At 39.7% G+C, this 19,143-nt stretch overlaps 2 non-coding genes across 2 annotated transcripts; one reads left to right on the top strand and one right to left on the bottom strand.

The window, feature by feature from the left end:
- The first annotated feature begins 14,805 nt into the window (after nucleotides 1–14,805).
- On the top strand, nucleotides 14,806–14,879 carry TRNAI-AAU. Its single transcript has one exon. It is a non-coding gene; the product is annotated as a tRNA-Ile (tRNA).
- A 65-nt stretch (nucleotides 14,880–14,944) lies between these two features.
- On the bottom strand, nucleotides 14,945–15,018 carry TRNAV-AAC. The gene has a single exon. It is a non-coding gene; the product is annotated as a tRNA-Val (tRNA).
- Between the last annotated feature and the right edge of the window lie 4,125 nt (nucleotides 15,019–19,143).

Below are 19,143 nucleotides of genomic sequence, written 5' to 3'. Positions count from 1 at the left end.
ATATTTGAATTCATCAGCATACGGACGTCCGGAGTGGCCCGGAAGTCCGTGTTATACAGCACAATTCCTACTGGTGGTAGGTTCCGGATTTCTGACGGGTGTCGGAAGTCCGGCGCTCGGACGTCCGGAGGGAGCCGGATTTCCGAGCTATAGAACTCAACTTTTACTGGTGCAGGCTTCCGGATTTCCGGGACTTGGCCGGACATCCGTGCCTCGGACGTCCGGAGGTAGCCGGAAGTCCGAGTTATATGGCTCTGGTTTCTCTGGTGCATAGTTCCGGAATTCCGAAGCTGGTCGGCTATCCGGGCCTCGGACGTCCGGAGAGAGCCGGAAGTCCGAGTTATATGGCTTGATTTCTCTGGTATAGGATTCCGGATTTCCGAAGCTGTCGGTCGTCCGGCCCTCGGACGTCCGGAGGAGGCCGGATGTCCGAGGCACTGGTTGTGTTTTTTAGATAACAGCAGAGCAGTGGAGATGTGGTCTGAGCAGAAAGTGAAGTTGTAGTTTGATCAAGTTCATCGCAAAACCTGTGATCCCCTCTTAATAGTGCGGGATCCCTAAGGACTCAAGAATCATAAAAGAGTACTGATGATCCATACTTGAGTGTATACTTTTATTCGCTGATCATCACTCCGCACAACTAACATCAAAGGAACTGATACCTTTGAGTTAGCCCTTTCACCTGAGCTTGATGTTGTTGTTCCTTCTTGGCTCAAGTTGAAAGCAAGACATCATGAAGTCTTCAAGTAGCTTTCCCATACACAATGCGGAAAGCCTAGCTTATGTATTCATCTTCATTTGTCCACCATGTGAACATCCTCAAGAATCAAGCATGAAGTTCTCAAGAATGTTTATCTTGATCTTGTCCTGTCCACCATGTGTACATCCACAAGAATCAAGCATGTAGTGCTCAGGAATGCTTATTTTGATCCTGTCCTTGTTAGCACATGAGGTTGTCCTTGTCAGCACATGATCATTGACAATAGTTTCAATGATATATTCTGCTGATCCACTTGAACTTGCACACCACAATCTTGATGACGATCACCACTTGACGTCATCCTTCATGGGTTGTATGAGATCTTCCTTTTGACGCAAGCCCAATGGAAACACACCTAACCCCCACATAGGAGTCTCACAAAGACCATGGGTTAGTACACAAACACGTAATGGACAATGCTTACCATACCATGGGATCACTTGATCCCTCTCGGTACATCTTATACGCTTTGTGTGTTGATCATCTTGATTTGCTCTTAGTCTGAGATCTTGATCAACCTAGTGTTTCTATGACCATTCTTTGGATAATACCTTTAATAACATCTTGGTCAACATATAAACTCCTTGAACCCAATAGATGGACTTCAAGAAGTGCCTATGGACAAATCCTATAAATATAACTTAAGGCAACCATTAGTCCATAGGGATTGTCATCAATTACCAAAACCACATATGGAGATATATTATGCTCTATCAGCTACTAACCTTTACAATTGATTGAGGAAGTACGGAGAACCCTTAGAGAGGTCGCGTCCATGGGGAAGTCCTTAATTGTCATGAATTGTAACCTTAAGGGGGAGACTATGATGGTGGCATATGTGCCACGAGGTCTACCTAGAGTAGAACGTGTTTTGTACCCGGCTCCGCCCAGCATAATCATCAACAGTGGCTCAAGTATGCATACGACACTATGCCCAAGCATAGATGCACTAGACACATACCAATGGGGTTTCCGGACTCCGTGAGAACGCCTTACTCTTTTGATGTTTCATTAATCATTCACTCACTTTGATATATTTACTTTTATGTTATTTACTTCAAAGTTTGTTCCAATATTCATTTACAACTGATATCCGCCCCCACTTTGCTTTAATTCTAAAATTATCTACATGCATAAAAAATACATAATTCACTACAAGAGGCGAAAGTCTGATTCATGTGCTCCTTGTGGGATCGATGCTCTTACTTTGATAAGGCAACAACTAAACCATGTGCACTTGTCGGCTATCAAATGATAAGAGAGGTTGGGGTAGCCAATCCTGACATGGGAGAAGAGAGATACAAAGGAATAGAGTATCATCAAAGAACTAGCCATGGACAGGAGTGGGTGGAAGCTTGCTATCAATATGCCAGAACCATGAGCTGGTTGCGAGATCTTATAGGATTCACCTCTAGCCTACTTTCAGACGGTTATTTCCCACAAACCGATTGCTAGGTTTCGTACGACATTTAATGTTTTAAACTATTTACAAATAAAAAATTATATATTTTAAACTGTTCATTACTGTATATTGGAAAACTATTATAGATGATACCTAGAGAAAAAGTGTAGAACAAAAAAACAGAAAAATCAGAGAATAAATCAAACCTAGAATAAATAGGTTAAAAAGCCAGATAAAATGAAATAATAAAAGAATAACAAGAAAATAAAAGGAAACGAAAAGGAATAACGACTCCTAAAAAACAGATGAAACATCCAAAACTGAAAAGAAAAATAAGGAAAGAAATCATTAAAGTCGATCTGTAGTGCTTGGGTAACGACGGAACACGAAGTTGGCCTGGCCAATAATTGGTCAATATAGACGATACGACACCACATGAGCTATATATCAGGGGTGCCTATGTCTTGCTCCCAGCAAGATCGTCTCACAACTCGCTTACAACATGAGGCTAACTAGGGCAGGCCCATGTTGCGAAAAGCGGAAAGGAGTCAAGGCGTGTGAGATACATGCAAAGGATTATTACTTGGCATATGACATAACTGCGAGCTATTGACTCGGACATAGCCACTATTCTTGAATACAAAGAGCTAGCACTGGACTTTGTAGATGCTTTGTAGATGCTTCGTATACCCACTGCATGCGGGAAGCAAATGAAGTTGCAAATGATGTTGCGAGGAACTCATTTAGCGATAGATCCTCTACTTTTTAGACTCTATGGTCCCTGATTTTATTTCTCATGCCTTTTAATGACCTTGTGATTATTTGAGAAATAATTAATGTTTCAAAAAAAAAGATCGATCAGGTACACATGTTGGTGTTTACTATCCTCTAGATAAAAGCTTCAAAAAATCCTGGACTAGGTTGTAGATGCATGCTTCAAAAGACATGTTGATAATATTTGGTACAACTATACATATTCTAGCCTTGTTGATGCATCCATTGAAACTTTTCATAAATTTGTTGAAATGTTGGTACAATAACAAAAATGTTCCCACATTCAAAAAAGGTTAGTGCAGTGTGAAAAAATTGTTAGCATAATTTCAAGAAAAATATTCATAGCATTCAGAAAATGTACTCCATCCCATAAAAATATATAAGAGCATTTAGATCATTATTTAAACGCTCTTATATTTCTAAAAAGAAGTAGTATAACATCCAAAAATATTAATCGTGTAACTAAAAAATGTTAAAAGTGTATAATAAAAATGTTTAGTATGTGTAAAATGTATTTAAATGCTCTTATATTAGTTTACAGAGGGAGTGCAATATATAATAAATATAGACATCAAAATGTATAATTGATAAATAATTAAATGTGTATAAGAAAAATATTCCTAATGTACAGAATAGAGAACAATGTGTATGCAAAATAGAGGCTAAAAAGATTTGTCTAAAAAATCTTAATCATGTATTATTAGCAAAATGTTAAACATGTGTATAAAAATCGTCCGGTTGCATACAAACAAAGTAGAATGTGTAAGAACTAAATTTGACATCAAAAACATATGTTTGAGGAAAATGTAAATCGTGTACTTAGAAAATTTGAATCAAAAACTTTACATGTTTACCATTTTATTCAAGGATAATTAGGTTTTTTATCCCTAGTTGGATTCCATCTGCTGGATTTCCCCCTAGTTTCAAAAAATTATCAATTCTAACAAAGTGTGCTTGCTCCTCTTAGAAGCTTGCCCTTTAACCATTTAACCATCACTTTGAAAACTACATTAAAAGATCATCAGAAAATTACAATAGGATATCAAAATATTCAGAAAAACATCACGTATATGTACATGTCATTTCATTTGTGACAAAAGTGTTTTTTAAAAACACATGAGGTTATTAAAATTATTAAACCTAAAAATGTAGGAACAATACTTTTGTCACAAATGCAAATAACATGCACATATAGTTGATGTTTTTTAACATGTTGATATCTTATTTGAATTTTTGAAATTTAATAAGAATTTGTAAAGAAGTTTTGAAAGTGACGGTCAACGCGTCAAAGGAAAAAATTTATAAGAGAAACAAATACAATCGGGAAGAATTGAGGGTTTTTCAAAACAAGGGGTAAATAAAACAGATGAGATCCAACTAGGGGAATAAATTTAATTATCCTTCAATGAAATGGTAAATATGTATTAAAAATGTCCTAGTTCTAAAGAAGAAGACAAAGAAAAACACAAAAACAATAAAAGAAACAAGTAAGAACAAAGAAACCCAATAAAGTTAATGAAAACAAAAAAATATTAAAAGCGAGTAAAACAAAACAAGTGAAAAATAGAGAAAGAAACAAAGAGAAGGGAAGAAAACAAAGAAAGCCAGATATAAACAAAGAAAACTGAACATATAACAAAAAATCGCTGACACACCAAGGAAACCGAATTATTAAAAATAAATAAGACATATCTAAGAAATCGTTGGAAAAAATATAAAACCGAAGTGGGGATAGCACTAAAAAAACAAGAAACCAGACCTAGGAGTGAAAATTGGACAACGAAACCCATCCGGAATCTTTATCTTTACCTAATTAATACTAAAGCGGTTATAGCTGCTGTCCGCTTACCGTCGTGGCATTTTTGTAAAAAAGTACTTCATGTTTTGGATATTCAACCCGCAATCCTCAGTGAGTTATGAAAAAATGTTTTGAGATTTTTTTGGGGCTCCAAATCGGATCGGGAGTGTTGTTGCTCGATCTGCAGCCCCAAAAAAATCTCCATACATTTTTTCACGCGAGCGCGCGTGTCCGACGACCCCACCTCCATGCCTCCTCTCTGCTCGCCACCATGGACGGTCACTGTATCGGCGTTGACTGCTCACAAGCGCTCGTCCGCTGTCAACGCCGATGCAATGTCCGTCCATGGCGGCTCCTCTGCTGCCGCGCCCCCATACTCCACCGTTTGCTCCCCCGTCCCTCCGCACCATGGTGCCCGTGCTTGCTCCGTTGTCGCTGAATCTAGACAAGATCGATAAGATCCATCGCATCTCGCACGACACCCGGCTGCAGCTTCTCGTTGGCCATGCGGGGAGCACAGACGAGCTGCTCGTCGGCGTCCATCTCACAAACCTGTTGAAGACAGTGCCCAGTCCCCTCGACAGTGCACGCCTCCCACTTGCCGCTCGGTATGTTTCCCCAACTCGTCGGCCCCCTGGATCCCACTCCCCCTACCTCCATAATATTCTGATTTCGGGCAAACAAAGTGTTTGCTGAAATTTAACTACAAAATTATTTGTACACAAGTGGAGTATGTAAATCTGCCTCTGCTCCTACACAAAGAAAAGTGTAGTGGAGTCGCTACTGCTCTGCTCCAAGACAGCACACAACGAAAGAGAGGTACGATATATTCAGATAGACACTAAAATAAATGATGGTTGTGACAAAATCCATGTACTGAATAACAGTGGCGGAGCTAGACAAAAATGGATGGGGGGCGAAACATAAAATACAAGGGTTTGGGGTGGCAAAAGCTAAAAAAATCTCATCTAAGCCCTCACATATTTTTTCTTCACAAATTGGTTCAATGTTGGGAGCCACAGCCCCCCAAGACACTACATAGCTCCATTGTTGCTGAATCACTTACCAACATGCCACTGAAAGGATCTAGAATAGATCGCTGAAACAAAGGGCTCCCTACAGCCCGTCTCCCAAATGCAACAGGCTATGCATGCCCCAAGATTTGATGTGTGACTGACTTTATTGTGCCGACTAAATTCTTTTGTGTTGTTATAACAATCATCAGTGGAGATTCCAAAAAAAATGTGAGTTGGTAAGACTAAGTTCCAATTATCATATTTAATGGGTCATAGTTTTTTATTCCAAAAGAATATGTTACACAAAAAATACATGATTGATTTGATAAATTTAGATGTTACCAAATGTCATGCACGTCATTGCTGCATGAATTCAACCAATTTTACTTTGTTTGCCCTGTTGTATAATGAATGTAACTCACCCCCACCCCCACCTTGGATCTACCCCTGTCTCAGTTTATTTTTCTGAAAATTGGTGCTACTTCCAATTGCTCACAATTTCAGTTTCCCTGATATGATACAATCTCCTATTTGAGTTTATTTTGTCTAAAAATATATTGTTACTATCCAAGGATTAGACCAAGAAATTTCAAGTTTCTAACTACATATACCTGAACATTGTGGCTTTGACTTGGTTACGGTAATTCTTGGGCATGATGCTGGAGTAATTCTTGAAGTTTCATATATTCTGCTCTTTCTTCAGTTATCAATTAGCTTAATTGCATACACATGACTAGATATGCTTGCTGCACCTAGCACAATAGGATTAGGAGGTGCATTCAGTGGAGTGGATTAATTGGTTTCGACATCACTGAATATATTGTCTCCGTCGACCTGCCCGCAAGGCCATATGCCATCGCCTCCGCTGACTTGGCCAGAAGACCATCAATTATAGCCTAGACCTACTTTTTCGCAGGTACTTTTGAAGCATATGATGGATCTCATCTATTAGTCAATTCGTCAGTTTACTGTAGCCAATATAGTTGTTGCCGACAATAGACTACATTTGACTGACAAGCAACACATCATGCCCTCCTACATATATGGATTATGTTTGTACTTGACAGCAGCAGACTAAATTCATAAAAGAAGATGTATGTGATGAGTTCACTAATTAAAAAAATACAGGATGCTTCAATAACCCCATTGTATGAATATGTTTGTTTAAAAACAAGCTAGCATGTATGTTCATTCCTATATAGCCATTTACAAAAAGAGTTTGCTGATGTTCAATGGACTCCAAAAATTAATAGCATAGACTTGTCTCTGCTGCTGGAGGTAATTAGCCAGTCACTGGATGCTTCCTCTGTTGATGTTGCTTCTTCATATAAAGATTGTTCTCCGTTTGTTCTTGCTTTAAATATTTGTTTGTGTTTTCAAATTTTTTCTCCTTTTTAAAAATTGTTCAAAATTGTTCTTGCTTCTAAATTTGTTCGGGATTTTTCAAAATTGTTCTCCGTTTCAAAATTTCATTCTTAAGATTCAAAATAATTTCTTACTTTGAAAAATTGCTAGTGCTTCCAAAAATTTTCATGATTTTTCAAAATTGTTTTCAGTTTCAAATTTTGTTTTCAAGTTTCAAAAAATGATTGTGCTTTAAAAAATTGTTCTTTGTTTCAAAGTTTATTCTCTAGATATGAAAAATGTTCATGAAATTTTTTGAAACTGACAACATTTTTTGAAACCGAGAACAAGTTTTGAAAACTACAGAACATTTTCAAAAATCAAGAAATTGTTTAACATTCAAAAACATTTTCTAAAAATCTAGAACATTTTTTGAAACAGAAAAAGGAAAGAAAAAAAAGAAATAGAAAAAATAAAAAAAATATGGAAAAGATAAAACCAGTTCAGGTAACCTTTTAGAAGTTCCCAAAACCGAAAAAAATCTAGAGAACCGGAGCGGTGCAGCCCGTCAGCCCCCTCCCGCTTCGCACAGAGCGGTAAATCGCTCCTGAGGCGATAGGAGCGTACATCTCATTATGGTTCCCAGGGAGCTCCTACGTGTAGCTCGTTGCGGCAGGGAAGAGATGCAACGCACAAGGTGTTGCCCAGCTTTTATTTGTTTCTGTCTGATTTTCTGTTTATTTCCTTTTTTATATGAACCAAAAACATTTCTTTGAATTTGAAGAACATTTTTTGAAAAGTTGTGAATAAATTTCGAAGTGCAAATAATTTTTAAAGCACGAATGTGTTTTTGAATCTTGAGAACAAACTTTTGACATGGATTTTTTTTTTGAAAACGAACAAATTTTTAAACCAGATTTTTTTTTAAGTTTGAGAACAAATTTTGAAACTGAGAATAATTTTGAGAAATGATGAAAAAATTTGAAAACGTGTACAATTTTTTAAAGCATGAACATTTTTTGAAGCTTGAGAACTAATTTTGGAAAAGCGACCAATTTTGAAAAATCGTGAATAAATTTTGAAAGCGTGAACAAATTTTAAAGCACTAATATTATTTGAATCTTGAGAATAAAATTTTGAAATGGAGAACAAATTTGGAAGCGAGACCAATTTTGAATATTATTTAAAACGGATAAAAACTAATGCATAAAACAAATAAAGCATGAACATTTTTTTAATTACGAAAATAAATTTAAAAGAAGAGAAAAATTTAGAAAAATCGTAAAAAAAATTAGAAGCCCGAACTATGTTTTAAATATGTTTAAATCAAGAATAAATTTCTAAATAGGGAACAATTGTTTTTTGAATTTTAGGAACAAATTTTAAAAATTCAGAACATTCTTGGAATACCTGAAACATTTTTTGAAAATCCAGAAATTGTTTTGAACAATCCAGAAAAAGAGACTGAATAAGCAGAAACGTTTTCCACATTTGAAGAACAATTTTTGATAATCCGGAACATTTTTAGAATTTATGAATGATGTTTTTAAAATGATAAAATTTTGAAATTTGAAACATTTTATAAAAGCAAGAACATTGTTTGAAATTTAAGAACATTTTCCATATTTGGAGAACATTTTATCGAAGTTCAAAACATTTTTTGAAACAGAAAATGAAAATTTCATTATTTTTTAAAAATAAACAGAAAAGAAAAATGAAAAAATGGTTCAAAAACCTTATAGAAGTTTTCTAAAACAACGGTTGCCCAATAGAATTGTTCGTAAACCAGGGGATTCCTGGTTCCCCTATCTCTCGCTTGAAGCGAGGGAAAGATTGCATGGCCCAGTACGCGTGAAGCCAGGGAACCAAAACGCTCTTTTCTTCACATTGTTATTCACATATTTTTGTATTTTGGTTTCTTAACTTTTGTTTACACTTCCAAATGTTCTAAATATATAGTTTAAAAAAACTCTTATCATAAATTTCTGTACATTTTAATCATTCATTTTGATTATGTCAAATATGTAAAGAAAAGAAAAAATGCTACCTATGTATATAAAAATGTACGATCCGTATGAAAAAAGGTAAACATTTTGAAAAAAATATCAACAGTGTGTAAACTTCGTTTGAAAATTTTGAAATGTCTTTATACAAAATTATCCTAATGTATACAGAAAGTGTGTAAAATGTTAAATTCCTATGACAAATGTATCAGATGTATAAGAAAATTGTATGGTGCGTACGAAGAAAACTAGGGTGTTAATCATATACTCCCTCCGTCCGAAAATACTTGTCCTAGAAATGAATGTATCTAGATTTATTTTAGTTATAGATACATCCATTTTATTCATTTCTAGGACAAGTATTTTCGGACGGAGGGAGTAAGAAACAAAAAGTCAACACAACATTTATTTGAAAATGATGTTAATCATGTACTATAAAAATGTCAAAAATTTATTGGAAACATTTCTCGACATGTATGAAAATGTACATTGTATAAAAAAGATATACATCTATTGAAAAAATGAAAAAAGAGAAAAAAATGAAGAAGAAAATATACAGAAATTAAAAACAAGATAACAGGAGGAAACCCTTGCAAAAAAATAAACAATGAAAACAATAATCCTGGAGAAAAAACGAAAATGGAGTAAAAAGATGTCGAAGGATGAAACAAGAAATAAAATAAATAATTAGTGAAAACTGAGAAATAAACATAAAAACGATGAAAATCACAGAAATTCATAAAAAAACCATGTCAGAAACATATATTAAACCTATAAACCAAGAAGTAGCGGAAAAAAAAACCTAAATAAACACAACAGTGATCTTACATATATTAAACCTATAAACCAAGAACTAGCGGGAAAAAAAACCTGAAGAAACAAACGCGTAAATTACCTTTTTTAAGACAAAAACCCACAGCAACGATACGTATGGGCGGGCCAAACGCATAAATCACTGGCCCTGCCCATACGCATCGTTGCTGCGGGCTTCCATGGTCAGATATCCCACAGCCTGAGCCAAGCAAAAACACACGAAACCTCCCACGTACCCCCCGCGTCGCCCTCCCGAGCGAGGCGACCGGGGCGGCCACTCCCCTCGCTGTCCAGCGGCCCTTCCTTCCTCTCCCTCTGGCCGTTGTCATTGGCTGGTGCGGACAGGCGTTGCCCGCGCGGCGCCATGGCGAGGCCGACGGTGGCGGCCCCTTTCCTTCCTCGTCGCGGAATTCGGCTCGGGCGGCGTGCTCCGTTGCAGATCCGGTGGTGGCGAGGCGATGATCCCTTGGCGGCGGCGGCTGGCGGCGGTGGTTGACGGACGACTCCCTCCCTGCCTAGATCTAGGTTACTCGGGCCCGATCTGGGCTTGGGCGGGCCGATCTGGCCTCCGATGCACCGCTTGCGGCTGGGCAAGCGAGCTACGGGCGATGGGGGCGGCGGCTCCTGTGATGCGTCAGCTACAGCGTGGGTGCAGGAGCTTAGCGGGCCCGATATGGGTCCGCATGGGCAATTGACATGGCGTGCTCCAGCTTCGTGTACAGTTTGCTACCGTAAACGTCGGTGGAGGTTGTCCCCTCCCACGCGGCTGCAGTGCTGCCGGTCCCTGTCTCCGGTGGCCTCGGTTGGTTCGGCCGGCCTCGCAGCGTTTACGAGGAAGAGACGTTGGTGGTGTCCTCGTGACTGTGGTGGCGCAGGATGGTGGGGCAGTAGGCATGGTGGAGCTACCATCGATCCTGGGTGGTGGGTGTAAGGGGTCGGGAGAAATCCTTGCTGGGTCTGGTCGGCACCGACTCTGTGACGCATGTGGACACCGCCACCCTTCCTGAAGGGCGTCGGTTATATCTCTCCCACACTCCCCTCCGTGTATCGGGAGAAATCCTAGGTCATGACCGGGCAACAACGTCGTCACCGTCACAGTCCTTCTTGAAGGTGTTGCTTGATACGTGGCAACTCGACGGCATTGAAGTGGGATGGAATTCTCCGGTGGGCGCGACAGTTGCGGGATACTATAGCTTTCGTTGATCCGGTGTCATCGGCATTTTTTTCTCTTGTTTTTTTTTCTCTTGGGCATGATTGTGCTGATCTCAGTATGTATCGGGTGGTTGCTATATTAATATAGCGGGGCGAAAGCCTATTTCGAGGCTTCCATGGCCGAGTCGGATGTAATGAGCAAGATATAATATTCACGCTATTCCGCACCCATAATAGGTCTTTCGGTTAACTTCCCTCATTCCTTCATTCCCCTGTTTTCTTCGGGTTTTCCTTCTCTTTTTTGATTTTTGGTTTTCTTCGATTACTATTAATTTATTTGATGGATTTTATCGGCTTTCTTCAGTTTTCTTCGATCTTTCTTCTTATTTTCATTTTTCGTTTTTTCTTTGGTGATTTTTCTTAGTTTTCATTGGAATTCCGTTTTTCTTTTCTTGTTTAACTTTTCTTTGGTTTTGTATCATTCTTTCTCGTTTTTTGTTGGGTTTTTTTTTCATTGCATTAACATTTGGTTTATGTTGTCCAATTTTTTACACTACATTAACATTTGAAAATACAGGATTGATATTGTTTTAAGTGTTTTGATGTCTACTTTTCTTTACTCACGTTGTACATTTTTTTGTATACACCAGAAAGATTTTTTCATACATGTTTAGGAAAAATTAAAATGCCATATTAATGTTTTTTTTTCAAATATATGTGTTTTGAACATGTTCTGAATAGGTGGTAACCATTTTATTTAAATTCATAAAGTTGTAAGTAATTATATGTTTTGGAAACATGAACAAAAAAAAAGAAAAAGAAACTAACGTAACGGCAACTATGCCCCTAGGCGGTGGCCACGTGGCCCATCTACGAGGTGATGCGCGGGCAAGGGCTTCTTCCACCTCGACATAGCAATGCCCATTCGATATTTAACGCATCTGCGGTCAATTATTTATGTTTCATTTGGCATAGTACTTTTGTTTTCATTTGGGATAGATTTTTTTTGTTTCTGGAAGCTTCCGGGCCTTGAGATGCTTAGCATGCAAGTATTACCGGCTCTTGTATTCATTTGACCGACTACTGTTTGATGGTAACAGTACTCTAGTGATTACCGAAAGCAAATAAAAAAGGATTGCCGATATTCTCATCAAGTTCCTCGGTCGACAGAAGTTCATCGAGATGAGGAAGAAAGTCGGAGTGCAAGAAGTGAATTCAAGTAACAAGATTAAGGAGGTGAATGTAGAAGTTAATCATGTTACTCCTGTACACGTAGGATTAGAAAAGAAAGCCAAACCGAGTCCTAATAGTATTAGAATACCTAGTCCTAGTCTATTTTCATAGTCCCTTATAAATGTGTATAAAAGACACCCTAGGAGTGGTGCTTGTAACATCAGACCAGATCAAACGCAATACAAAGTTTAACCGGCTCGATACGAGCCTGCGGCCATTGTTTTTTCCGTCGCCGAAGACAATCGATTCGATGGCTAGCTTAGCTAGTTTGACTAAGCACGTTACTGCTACTCATAGAAGTATCCATCCAGGTGCTTGCTTGCTAGCTTTTCTAGCTAGCTTGCACGTACGTGGACGGAAGGATTTGATCAGCGTTCTAAAGCCAATAATCCTTGTCACCTGCACGTGGAAAGCTCCAGCTATGGCTATGAACTTCTTGACTTGTTTCTTACAGAAGTGGGCTATATGATCGACCTTTTTCTTACGCGGGATATTTTTAATATCAGTGATATTTCTTGTACGCGGGATATTTTTAATATCAGTGATATTTCTTGTAGGGCCTCCGATGCTCCACATTAGTGGTACTGATCACATTATGCAATCATTTTCATATTCATGGAGAAATTACATAATTAGCATGTCCTCGCTCAAAACAGCAAATAAGATTCGGTAGTGATGCAGATCAGGCTCTGATTGGTCAAGAGCTTCTTGAGCTTCTTGGTTGATAGTTTGAGGAACAATGGGATGGTTAGGTTGATAAGGGGTGCGGGGAGGGCCAAACCCTGGATATTTGGGAGCGGGGTGGGACTGAGATCGGTTACGGGCCAAATAATTGGGCTTTCTTAACCCACAAGTTAACAGGCCAACAACGGCTAATTGACTTAACAACCGTTTAATCGGTCTGACAGACAATTTAATCAGACAGGCAAGGTGCTATTCGTCGCTCACCCTATGAGCAGCGGTTAACTGGCTCGTTAACTGATTAATTAAATGATTTTTCTTTTATGGAAAAATCAGATGAATTCTTGAACAGTGGGAACAATAGTGAGGCAGCGAGGGCGAGCGATCAGGAGGAAGAAGGAGATAAGATGAGAGATACTGCACGTACACACACATACACACACTTTAGCAAAAGGATCGTGCAAGCGGGGGTCGCCGTATAGGCAAGAGGACTAAGGATATGGTCCTTCCGTCATTTGATTCCCTTTGTCTCTAGCTAGCTTATTTGTTACAATAAGGAACTAGCGCCAATATTCATTTGTTGTAGGAATTGGTTCATACTCAGTAATTGTATATTTTTGTGCTAATCCATAACTACAATTCATGTTATTAAAGGAGAGGAAGGATCTTGATGATGTTGGAAATAATGGTATTAATTGGTAAATTTTGAATATGCATCAAGTTAAATTTGAACTAACAACCAAGGAACCACAAGATTTCATTCAACGGAAATTATCTTCCTGCAAAGGAGGCGATATGAATATTCTTATAGTTTCCATCCCTACAAGATCATAGAAGTCCATGATGGGTACATGACATGAAAAATCTTAAATTCTACAAGGTACATAAAACCCAGTCATGTACATTATGATTAGTCTTGACTTTTTTAAAAATAATGACAAAAAAATAGTGAGGCCTCAGTAAAGCCTTTTTTTTTGCAAAATTCAAAAACAAAATTTCAAAGTTTCAAACAATCAAGTAGAAACACATGTATATAGTGATGTATATAGACATGATGGGTCAATAGAGATGTGCCTTGAGTACTATTCGCCCGCCTGCATATATGGCTTTAATATCATGTAGCTGTTGCAGGATGATTTGCACACACATCACATCAGAGAAAGCCAGAAACAATGATAAAAAAGATTCCAACAGCGACATTTACTTACAAGATCTATTGTTTCATTTTGCTGATCGCGTGATGGAGCAAAGATGATTTCTTCTCTTAGCTCGATCCCCCTGGTGATATTTTTTCTTTATTTTGATTCATTATCTTATCACTCTTTTCTTCGTGGTTGTTTCGATAGCGCGTTTGTAGAGAACCCATGTTCAAGCAAAACTGATCTCGTCCGGATTCTCACGTAAACTTTGTTTGGGTAACGCAACTAATCCATGGATTATGAAAATCAGCTTTGCATGTGCGCAATATTTCATGCTTTTGGAGAGTCGACAAATAGTGATTTTTACAAAAACTGATTTTCTGTGAACAAAGCCACCTCGCATCATTCACCCAGGCTCGCCACATCTAAGATTTATTGTGGCGCAGCTTAGTTAGGGCCAAATTGGGCTATGACTCCCCTGAGAAATTTATTTTATTAGATTAACGTCTAATATTTAACACCATTTATGCCACAACTGACATAATACACTAGATTAACCCCTTCAAGTCTGGGCATGGCTCATCTATCACCCTCTCAAATCGCTTAAGCGTCACTATGACATGTTCATCACGTTTCACTACTGTTTCCAAAAATGTAGATATAAGTAAAGAAAACCAAAATATACAGAAAGGCCTATTAGCTCAGCTGGTTAGAGCGTCGTGCTAATAACGCGAAGGTCACAGGTTCGAGACCTGTATGGGCCATTTATCTTTTTTTTTTCTTCTTTTTCTACTCGATGGAAAAACATGCGAAAAAAATAAATTGAATTTGGCTTCGCCCGGGTTCGAACCGGAGACCTTCAGTGTGTTAGACTGACGTGATAACCAACTACACCACGAAACCTTGACATGCTTATGGTTATTAGCAGTTTATTAATAGGTAATTCTGCATGCCACGCAAAATACGTTATCCACAAATATTTTATGTGACATGTGTCTTTGAAATAAAAGTCCACCAACCTTGCAAGACACATGTCCCACCGTGTCCTAGGAAATAGGGTGTTTTTTTTTCTATAAAATATCTTTGTGTTATGTTCTAAGATCGAGTGGGGATAAATCCCAGAAGAAAAAAGTAAGTGTCAATATAGAGACCCGGTAACAAAATGGGAAAAGAAAATACCACATGCCAAAGCCTAAACGGAGTTGAGGGATCGGCTTTAGGGATATGCATCTCTTCAACCAATTTTTTACTCGTGGGGCAAGGATGGAGACTGAGGCAAAACCTAAATAGTTTGGGCGTCGAAGTTCTCAAATCCAAGTAATATTTGAATGGTGATCAACTTGATATAGTATTTACGTCCGACGTATCCCAGTCATGGAGAGAGAAATTGAGTTTGGTTTGGAATTGCTTAAAAAAATTACTAATATGGCGCGCGGGGAATGGTAGAAATATTCAGATTCAAAGAGACAATTGGATCCTTAGAAGAAAGTGTTGGAATTATGCCCTAGAGGCAATAATAAATGTATAGTTATTATTATAATTCCTGTATCAAGATAATAGTTTATCATCCATGCTATAATTGTATTGAATGAAGACTCATTTACATGTGTGGATACATAGACAAAACACCGTCCCTAGCATGCCTCTAGTTGGCTAGCCAGTTGATCGATGATAGTCAGTGTCTTCTGATTATGAACAAGGTGTTGTTGCTTGATAACTGGATCACGTCATTAGGAGAATCATGTGATGGACTAGACCCAAACTAATAGACGTAGCATGTTGATCGTGTCATTTTGTTGCTACTGTTTTCTGCGTGTCAAGTATTTGTTCCTATGACCATGAGATCATATAACTCACTGACACCGGAGGAATCCTTTGTGTGTATCAAACGTCGCAACGTAACTGGGTGACTATAAAGATGCTCTACAGGTATCTCCGAAGGTGTTAGTTGAGTTAGTATGGATCAAGACTGGGATTTGTCACTCCGTGTGACGGAGAGGTATCTCGGGGCCCACTCGGTAATACAACATCACACACAAGCCTTGCAAGCAATGTAACTTAGTGTAAGTTGCGGGATCTTGTGTTACGGAACGAGTAAAGAGACTTGCCGGTAAACGAGATTGAAATAGGTATGCGGATACTGACGATCGAATCTCGGGCAAGTAACATACCGAAGGACAAAGGGAATGACATACGGGATTATACGAATCCTTGGCACTGAGGTTCAAACGATAAGATCTTCGTAGAATATGTAGGATCCAATATGGGCATCCAGGTCCCGCTATTGGATATTGACCAAGGAGTCTCTCGGGTCATGTCTACATAGTTCTCAAACCCGCAGGGTCTGCACACTTAAGGTTCGACGTTGTTTTATGCGTATTTGAGTTATATGGTTGGTTACCGAATGTTGTTCGGAGTCCCGGATGAGATCACGGACGTCACGAGGGTTTCCGGAATGGTCCGGAAACGAAGATTGATATATAGGATGACCTCATTTGATTACCGGAAGGTTTTCGGAGTTACCGGGAATGACGAATGGGTTCCGGGAGTTCACCGGGGGGGGGGGGGGCAACCCACCCCGGGGAAGCCCATAGGCTTTGGGGAGACACGCCAGCCCTTAGTGGGCTGGTGGGACAGCCCCAAAGGGGCCTATGCGCCAAGAGAAAGAAATCAAAGGAAAAGAAAAAAAAAAGAGGGAAGAAGTGGGAAGGGAGGGGGACTCCTCCCACTAAACCAAGTCCAACTCGGTTTGGGGGGGGGGGAGTCCTCCCCCCTTTGGCTCGGCCGACCCCTTGGGAGTCCCTTGGACCCCAAGGAAAGGTCCCCCTCCCTCCTCCTATATATATGGGGCTTTTAGGGCAGATTTGAGACGACTTTCTCACGGCTGCCCGACCACATACCTCCATAGTTTTTCCTCTAGATCGCGTTTCTACGGAGCTCGGGCGGAGCCCTGCTGAGACGAGATCATCACCAACCTCCGGAGCGCCGTCACGCTGCCGGAGAACTCTTCTACCTCTCCGTCTCTCTTGCTGGATCAAGAAGGCCAAGATCATCGTCGAGCTGTACGTGTGCTGAACGCGGAGGTGCCGTCCGTTCGGTACTAGATCGTGGGACTGATCGCGGGATTGTTCGCGGGGCGGATCGAGGGACGTGAGGACGTTCCACTACATCAACCGCGTTCTCTAACGCTTCTGCTGTACGATCTACAAGGGTACGTAGATCACTCATCCCCTCTCGTAGATGGATATCACCATGATAGGTCTTCGTGCGCGTAGGAAAATTTTTGTTTCCCATGCGACGTTCCCCAACAGTGGCATCATGAGCTAGGTTCATGCGTAGATGTCTTCTCGAGTAGAACACAAAAGGTTTTGTGGGTGGTGATGTGCGTTTTGCTGCCCTCCTTAGTCTTTTCTTGATTCCGCGGTATTGTTGGATTGAAGCGGCTTGGACCGACATTACTCGTACGCTTACGAGAGACTGGTTTCATCGTTACGAGTAACCCCCTTTGCTCAAAGATGACTGGCAAGTGTCGGTTTCTCCAACTTTAGTTGAATCGGATTTGACCGAGGAGGTCCTTGGATGAGGTTAACTAGCAACTCATATATCTCCGTTGTGGTGTTTGCGTAAGTAAGATGCGATCCTACTAGATACCCTTGGTCACCACGTAAAACTTGCAACAACAAAATTAGAGGACGTCTAACTTGTTTTTGCAGGGTATGATTGTGATGTGATATGGCCAACGATGTGATGTGATATATTGGATGTATGAGATGATCATGTTGTAATAGAAATATCGACTTGCACGTCGATGGTACGGCAACCGGCAGGAGCCATAGGGTTGTCTTTATACTAACATATGTGCTTGCAGATGCGTTTACTATTTTGCTAGGATGTAGCTATAGTAGTAATAGCATAAGTAGCACGACAACCACGATGGCAACACGTTGATGGATGATCATGGTGTGGCGCCGGTGACAAGAAGATCGTGCCGGTGCTTTGGTGATGGAGATCAAGAAGCACGTGATGATGGCCATATCATGTCGCTTATGAATTGCATGTGATGTTAATCCTTTTATGCACCTTATTTTGCTTAGAACGACGGTAGCATTATGAGGTGATCTCTCACTAAAATTTCAAGACGAAATTGTGTTCTCCCCGACTGTGCACCGTTGCTACAGTTCGTCGTTTCGAGACACCACGTGATGATCGGGTGTGATAGACTCAACGTTCACATACAACGGGTGCAAAACAGTTGCGCACGCGGAACACTCGGGTTAAGCTTGACGAGCCTAGCATGTGCAGACATGGCCTCGGAACACATGAGACCGAAAGGTCGATCATGAATCATATAGTTGATATGATTAGCATAGGGATGCTTACCACTGAAACTATACTCAACTCACGTGATGATTGGACTTGGGATAGTGTAAGTGGATCATGAACCACTCAAATGACTAGAGAGATGTACTTTTTGAGTGGGAGTTTAGCATATAATTTGATTAAGTTGAACTCTAATTATCTTGAACATAGTCTAAGTCCACTTTGAATATATTTGTGTTGTAGATCATGGCTCACGCAAGTGTCATCCTGAATTTTAATACGTTCCTAGAGAAAGCTAAGTTGAAAGATGATGGAAGCAACTTTGTAGACTGGGCTCGTAATCTTAAGCTAATCTTACAAGCTGGAAAGAAGGATTATGTCCTTAATGCTGCGCTAGGAGATGAACCACCCGCTACGGCTGATCAGGATGTTAAGAACGCTTGGTTAGCACGTAAGGAGGACTACTCAATAGTTCAATGTGCAGTCTTGTATGGCTTAGAACCGGGACTTCAACGTCGCTTTGAGCGTCATGGAGCATTTGAGATGTTCCAGGAGTTGAAGTTTATCTTTCAGAAGAACGCCCGGATCGAGAGGTATGAGACCTCCGATAAATTCTATGCTTGCAAGATGGAGAAAAACTCGTCTGTCAGTGAACATGTGCTCAAAATGTGTGGGTACTCAAACCGTCTAGCTGAACTGGGGATTGAA

This window comes from Hordeum vulgare, chromosome 3H (genome assembly GCF_904849725.1).
Source record: "Hordeum vulgare subsp. vulgare chromosome 3H, MorexV3_pseudomolecules_assembly, whole genome shotgun sequence".
Classification (NCBI taxonomy): Eukaryota; Viridiplantae; Streptophyta; class Magnoliopsida; order Poales; family Poaceae; genus Hordeum; species Hordeum vulgare.
This window is presented reverse-complemented; position numbering and strand designations above follow the sequence as displayed.